We start from the raw sequence: 6,572 nt of genomic DNA, 5'->3' as shown, positions 1-6,572 counted from the left end.
AACTTCGGCCGGCAGCCGGGGCGGGCCGGTGCCTGCCCCTTTAAGAATCTGGTCGAAGTCCTTTTCCTCTGCCTGCCCCGCCCCCTCGCGGAGCCGGCGCGGCCCGGCGCCCACCCCTTTCTCCCCCGGAGGGCTTAGCTACGGGCTCGACTGCCCGTCCGTCACAGAGGCGCCGCCTCTAATTGGCTGAGGGTCGGGAGGCGGGGCGGGAAGGCCGGAGAAACTAGTTTGTTGGCGGCGCCGGGGCTGAACCGCAAAGCGGCGGCGCGCTCCGCGGTGTTTGGGAGCCGGGGGGAGGGGAGCGGCAGCGGCGAGGGCTTGAGGGACCTCGCCCGCGCGCGGCCGGGGGGGCGGCCTCTGAGCGCGGCGGGCGGAGCAGCCCCGAGCGGTGAGTACCGGGGCCGGGTTGGGGACGAGAGTCGGTGTAGCTGCGCTTGCGGCCCCGGCGGTGGCACTTGTCACCACCCACCCTCCCCGGGACCGGGGGCGCCGGGTCCTGCGCGCCCCGCCGTGTGGGCACCAACCCCCTCCTCCCGCGCCAACGGGCAGAGCGAGCCTCGCGGGCCCGCCTGCCTGGGGAACAGCGCCCCGGGGCTCGAACCCCCGGAACCCCCTAGAGCACCACGGGGTCTCGGGGCCGGGGACAATGGTGGGGAGTGGAGGTCTGGAGAGAAGCACCCCTCCCAGCTCCGCTCCTCCGGCCTCGTGCGTGCCTGGGGACCCGACGAGGTTATTTGCTTGAAAGCTCAGAGCGACGGAATGAATTGTTTTACAAATAGGATGTTGCGCGCGGGAGCTGCAACTCTTTCCCCCACCCCCCACCCCCCGGGAGTGCTTGATTCATTGAGTCCGCAGACTCTCTTTTTAAAAAATTACTATCGATCCTGGAAAGAGGAGGCTGCCTGTCTTTGAGGATGTGAACGGCCCGGGCTCTGCGAGGTAGTCCCCGCGCACTTGACGCCGAGGGGCCAGATGGCTGCCTGCCTCGTGCAGAGACAGCCGAGGGGCTTCCCCACGGGAAAGATCGTCCACGCGAGCCGGGCCCCGCTTGCGTCCCACCTGACAGGGCCCCTCGTCCTGGGCTGAGAGCTTGGAGCCGCCGAGGAATGGGCACCCACCCGAAGTCCCGCCGCCCGGGGTGGCCGCCACCCTAGCGGGTGCAGAGCGAGCCTCCTTTGGTCCGGCTGTCTGGTTCACCCCATTCCGCCCTGGCTCCGGGACCTCGCTGCACCTGGGCACACCTCACTCCTTTTCCCCCTTGTGGTTGCTTGAGGGATCTTCGGGTTGGGAGTCCGTGCCCCTCAGGGGCACCCTACACTTCTGCGCTGCTGTTTCAAAGCCGCCCCCGCCAAACTGATTTCTGCTCTCTTTGAGCAGAGGAATCTTTATAGAGACCTTGACAAAGGGGTTGTAGTGGGGATCGACCCAGGACCCCCGCAGGTTTAGTGCGGCCGCTCTTGTTCCTGCTGGGTTGCTTTGGGGCTGGGTCAAGGCTCCCTGAGCTTTGGCCCTCCCTGGTGATTCAGGGCGGAGAAGGCCAGGTGTCTGGGCCTTTTGGTTTCACTCTGGCGGCGTGCTGGAGGGAGGGAAGCTGCCGGTGGCCGTGGGAGAGGAGGCGGGAACCCCAGCGGCTTGTCATGAGCCAGACTCCGGTGATTGTGACTTGGGGTCAAGCCCTTTCGGACCCAGGGCCTCAGTCGCCCCATTCACAGATGGGTCTGATGCTCCTTGAGCCCAGGTGCTGTTCTGATTGCTCCAGGATGTTGCTGAAGGCTTGCATTTGAGGACTGGGAGGAGCAGGACCCAAAGCCCACCCCAACCAGGGGGCAGGTTTGGTATTCTTAACACGGGGGCCTCGAATCCCCAAGACCTGCCTTTGAGGATGACGAGTCAGTCTTCTTACAGGCCGGGCAGCTGTCTCCACCTTGAGTCATTCCCTTTGTCAGGAAGTGACTCCGCGGAGGTTGTTAAAAGGAAGGTAGTTAATGGTAGACACCTTGGTCCTGGGGCTGCAGCTGGTTTTATGTTTGCAGTGCCCAGAGAGGAGCTGGGGGCTAGTTGCACACTCCCCCTCGGAGGCGGTTTCTGCAGCCTGATGCCCCTCAATAGCATCTTAGACCTGCAGGCTCTCCGTGTGGGAGAGGAGAGCAGGAAGAAAGACCACATTACCTGGGCCTTGGACTTGCTGGGCTGCAGGGAAAGGAGGCTTGGCTCTTTCCATCTCTCACTGTGATGGGCTAGGGGCATCAGAGGGAGTGTCCTTTAATGGGTGGTGTGTTCATTCATGTGTTAATTGATGTTTGAAGGGGCTTGATTGAGCCCACACCTTCCGGGAGCCCCCTTGGACCAGGATGTGCTGCCACGTGGGGTTAGGAGGTGCCCACGGTACCCCCAGTGACAGAGATAGCGAGGGGATCTAAGGGGGGCACAGGAGGGGAGCACAGGTGGTGAAGGCTTCCTGGAGAGAGGATGCTCTGGTTGGGTAAAGATGAGAAAGGCAGGTCCTGGGCTACCGCCTCCCCGGACCCATTCACACTTCTCCCAGAGGCCGCTTCATTGCCAGCCTCCAGGCCGTCGCAGGTTGAGGGCAGAGAGCAGGCAGGTGGGAGGCAGTGGAAAGGTTCACCTGGGACTGTGGTGGTCTGGCCCAGGAGTCTCCCAGGAAGATGAGGGGGGCGCTTCTGGATGCTGCCTCTCTGCGCAGGGAATCCTGGGAGGTCCCACCCCACGAACCCCCAAGACCAGCCCGTCCCCTGAGCCCTTAGTAGCTCTGGACCGACGAGGCCTCAGTGTGGGTGTGGCCCGTGAAAGGCCAGCAGGTCTGGCACGAGAAAACAGGGTGACCAGACACAAATGAATTGGCTGATTGAGATGCTGGTTTTCATCTAATGTGGTAAATTTCATAATTGAATTGCCTTAGGCAGCCCAGGCTGTTGAAGCGTTTTCCCAGCCAGAAAACACTTAGTTTTCCCAGACATCTGGGGTCCGGGGGCAGCAATGGGGAGTGTGTGTCCACAGCTTTTTACACCGCCTCCCAGCAGGCCTTTCCCCTTAGGAACCTGGGTCTGTCTGCAGGTGATGGAGTCAGTCCCGCCTCCCAGCAGGCTCCAGTCCCTTTCCGGGATCCCCGGGCCCCTGAGCCACACTGTCCTCCCACCCCGATTGGCTGAAGCTGATACCTGTCAACTTCAGGTGCTCACCTGGCCAGCCTGACTCCGGGTCCCTCAACTGTTCATTAGGAGCAGGGAAGGGGGCATGTGGGGCTGGAGGTCAGAGAGGGACTCAGGGCTGGGAGGGCTCCCTGTTATGAAGTCTCTTCAGCACCAGGTTGGGGAGGGGGGAGAAGAGCATGGGCTCTTTGAACCCGACCTTCTCCTGGGGCCCCCACCACCTGCACCCACCCTGCCCCCTCCCTTTAGTGCCAGGAGACTCTCTTCTTTCTTACTGGTAAACCTTTCCTTCCCAGCCCTGTCACTACCCTTTTGGATGAAAAACGGTAGGCGCGTGTGGCTCATCAGCCTGTTTTTAGAAGTGCCAGCTCTGTCGTCTCAGAAACCCAGTTAAGCTGGGAAATTCCACTGCATTTTCTGCAAATACGCAACGATCTCCCAAGCCATTCCTTTCCCCACTATCATTTCCTGCACCCCTGGGCTGGACAGAGTTTAGAAGAGGGTCTCTGGGCCTCACCTTGTTTCAATGTGACCGAGACCAAGGCCACCTCTTCACCGGCCATCTCACAACTGGAACCCTCGCCCCTGGAAGGTGTCGGCAGATAAAGCCCTGATGGTGGGGCCTGGGGGTCCTGCCCTGCCCCTGCCTGGCTGTGTAACCTCCCGTAGGTCTGCTTACCTCCCTGGGCCTCAATTTGCTCTTCTGCAAATTGTGTGGATGCTCTTCTGTACAGTGTTTCTGTTAAATATCTTGCTGCTAAATCTCAAAAGAGAGTTTTGGTATCACGTTTTATAAGGCACGAGTTACTTGCATAGCTCTCTTGGGCAGGAGGGGCGAGGGGCAGCTGGTAGAGTGGAGGGAGCTGAATTAGAAGGCAGGAGCCTGGCATCCTGGTTCCCAGCTCTGCCGCTGACGATGGGTGCTGGGCCTTTGGGCATGTCACCTTCCTTCTCTGGGTCCTCATTTTTTCCATCTGTAGAGTGAAGTGAGGGCAAGCGCCCCACTTCCTTTTCTTTCTGGGTGAGTGGAAACTGAGTCAGACTTTGCCGATAACTCCAGAGGGACAGGGCTATTCCCTGCCTCTGGCCCCTTGGAGTCTGGGGCCCAGGGGTGAAGGGCAGCAGGTGTGGGAGAACTGAAGTTGCTCCCTCCACTCTGGAACAGATGGAATGAGATCTAGCCTGGGAGATGTCCCCTGGGAATGTCCCCTGGGCATTCTCAGGGGACACCTCCCAAAGAAAAGTGGGACAGAGCTCCCAGGAGCTAGTGGGATCACCAGGGAGTCTGGGGGCACAGAGGAGGATACCATGCTCCCCACACTTTGCCAAGGAGGTACCTGCAAGGCCAGCCTGATGGCTCCTTATGCGAGGAGGCAGGCTGCGGGGGCTGAGCAGGGCCGTGGGAGAACTGTATCAGACACCGCCAGAGGGAGGCCCACATTGGCTACGGTGAGGCTCCCCACCCACTTCTGTCTGCCGGGAAGGCGCCTCCGACTGGCGGCTGCCCCTCAGAGTAGCATGCAAGGGATAGGGTGGAAACAGAGCCTGGCTGGGTTTCTGCCTACTCCTTGAAGGAGAGGCCGACCACAGATCAACCTGGGCTGACCAGAATCGATCTCCTAGTTAAGATAAGGAAGGCGCGGCCCCTTCCAACTCCTGGACTAGCTGCCTGCCAGGTTTGCAGTTGGCCAGGTCAGACTTGTCCGCTTCATCTGGGCTGGGGTGAGGGCCGAGAGACGGGAGAGCTTTTTTTCTCAAAAGCTATGGTGATTGTACCCTCCATCCAGTGTTCAAGTCCTGCTGTGTCCCGGCTGGGCTTGCGGGACCCTGGGCAGCAAGTCCCTTAATCCACCAGTGAGCGCCTGTGTTGTTTGCAGCTTTGGAAATCGGATAAAGCAAGAGGTACAGCTCCATTCAGGCAGCGAGCATGTATTTAGCACCTTCTGAATGGCTCACCCCAGACTAGAAACTGGGAAGGGAAAGTCAGCTTTAAAGAGGGTTGTCCTTGGAATTCCGCTCACCCTTTGGCTTGGGAGACAGACAACTAGCCGGGTGGTTATGGCTCAGCGCTAGGCTGTGAGTGATGTGACGAAGCCACAGGACACACGAGGAAACGGACTGTCGTTGGTGTCCCGATTCTTCACGTGGCCAGTGAATTTTTAAAATTCTGTCTACTTTTGGCTGTGCCGGGCCTTTGCTGCTGCACACAGGCTTTCTCTAGTTAGAGTGGGGATGACTCTCGTTGCGGTGCTCAGCTTGCTGCACACAGGCTTTCTCTAGTTAGAGTGGGGATGATTCTAGCTGCGGTGCTCAGCTCGTTGCTGTGGTAGCTTCTCTTTTGCAGGGCATGGGCTCTCGGTGCACGGGCTCAGTACTTGCGGCTCTTGGGCTCAGTTGCTCTGTGGCATGGGGGATCTTCCCCGATCAGGGATCAAACCTGTGTCCCCTTCGTTAGCAGGCCGATTCTTAACCATGGGACCACCAGGGAATCCCCAATGAGTGTTTTTTTGCAAGCTGTTTTCTGCCAGGCTCTGCGGCGCAGCAGAGAACAAGACAAGGTCCTCACCATCCTGGAGCCCCCATTCAACTGGAGGAGGCAAGCAACAGATAGATAAATAAATAGAGCTTAGGTTGGGCTGCAGGAGGTGGGTGGGGTGGGGTGGCAGCGTGAGGAAAAGGATCGAGGTGGGGCATCCGCTTAGACCAGGGAGCCTAAAGAAAGCTCCTCTAGGCTGACAACATTGAGCTCCTCTAGGCTGACAACGTTGAGCCGAGACCTCCAGGACAGCAAGATGCAGCCATGGGAGGATCTGAAGAAGAGGGTGTCAAACAAATGAACAGGCTGTGAACATCGTGTGCTGGAGAGGGGTTTGAGACGAGACCCAGAGAGAAGCTGCTTTTCTGATTTTACAAAGGCCAAGAAAACATGTTCCTTTTAAGATATGTTATTATCTTTAATGTTAATCATACATTGGTGGATTCCTTTATCAACAAACAGTATTAGAAGATGTGGAACCTGCTGTGAAAGCAGCCTGGTCCTTGGTATCTGTCTTCAGTTTGGGGCATAGCCTTCTCGTCCCCCTTTTCTTATACAGATTTTGTCCTTATGTAATTTGGATCATACTCAGTATTCCAGTGTCTATCACTTAGTGCGTGGGTGGATCTTGTTCCCTTTTCACAGCTGTGTAATATTCCACAGCATGGCCAAAGCGCTATCTTTTTTTTTTCTTTTAGTCTCCTAACAGGGCACTTTTGACTTGTGTCTGATTTTTTTTTAAACCCTCCATACAAGCCATGAATTCATGTACGTCTTGATCATGTATCTTCCTGGTCTTTAAATTTTCGTTGTCCAAACTAAATGCTTTTTGCAAAGACTAATAAGCCAGTTTACTGTCCTACTGA

General features: G+C 57.9%; 1 protein-coding gene across 2 annotated transcripts in view; it reads left to right on the top strand.

Annotated features, from left to right (window-relative positions):
* The first annotated feature begins 201 nt into the window (after positions 1-201).
* KLHL25 (kelch like family member 25) overlaps positions 202-6,572 on the top strand; it is a 50,365-nt gene continuing 43,994 nt past the window's right edge. Inside the window, exon 1 of one of the 2 annotated variants that reach the window (XM_069559280.1) lies at positions 202-388. The gene's annotated coding sequence lies outside the window, so the exon portion shown is untranslated. The remainder of the gene's footprint in view (positions 389-6,572) is intronic. The other variant, XM_069559282.1, reaches the window with a different exon arrangement.

Source organism: Ovis canadensis, chromosome 18, assembly GCF_042477335.2.
Source record: "Ovis canadensis isolate MfBH-ARS-UI-01 breed Bighorn chromosome 18, ARS-UI_OviCan_v2, whole genome shotgun sequence".
Taxonomy (NCBI): Eukaryota; Metazoa; Chordata; class Mammalia; order Artiodactyla; family Bovidae; genus Ovis; species Ovis canadensis.
This window is presented reverse-complemented; position numbering and strand designations above follow the sequence as displayed.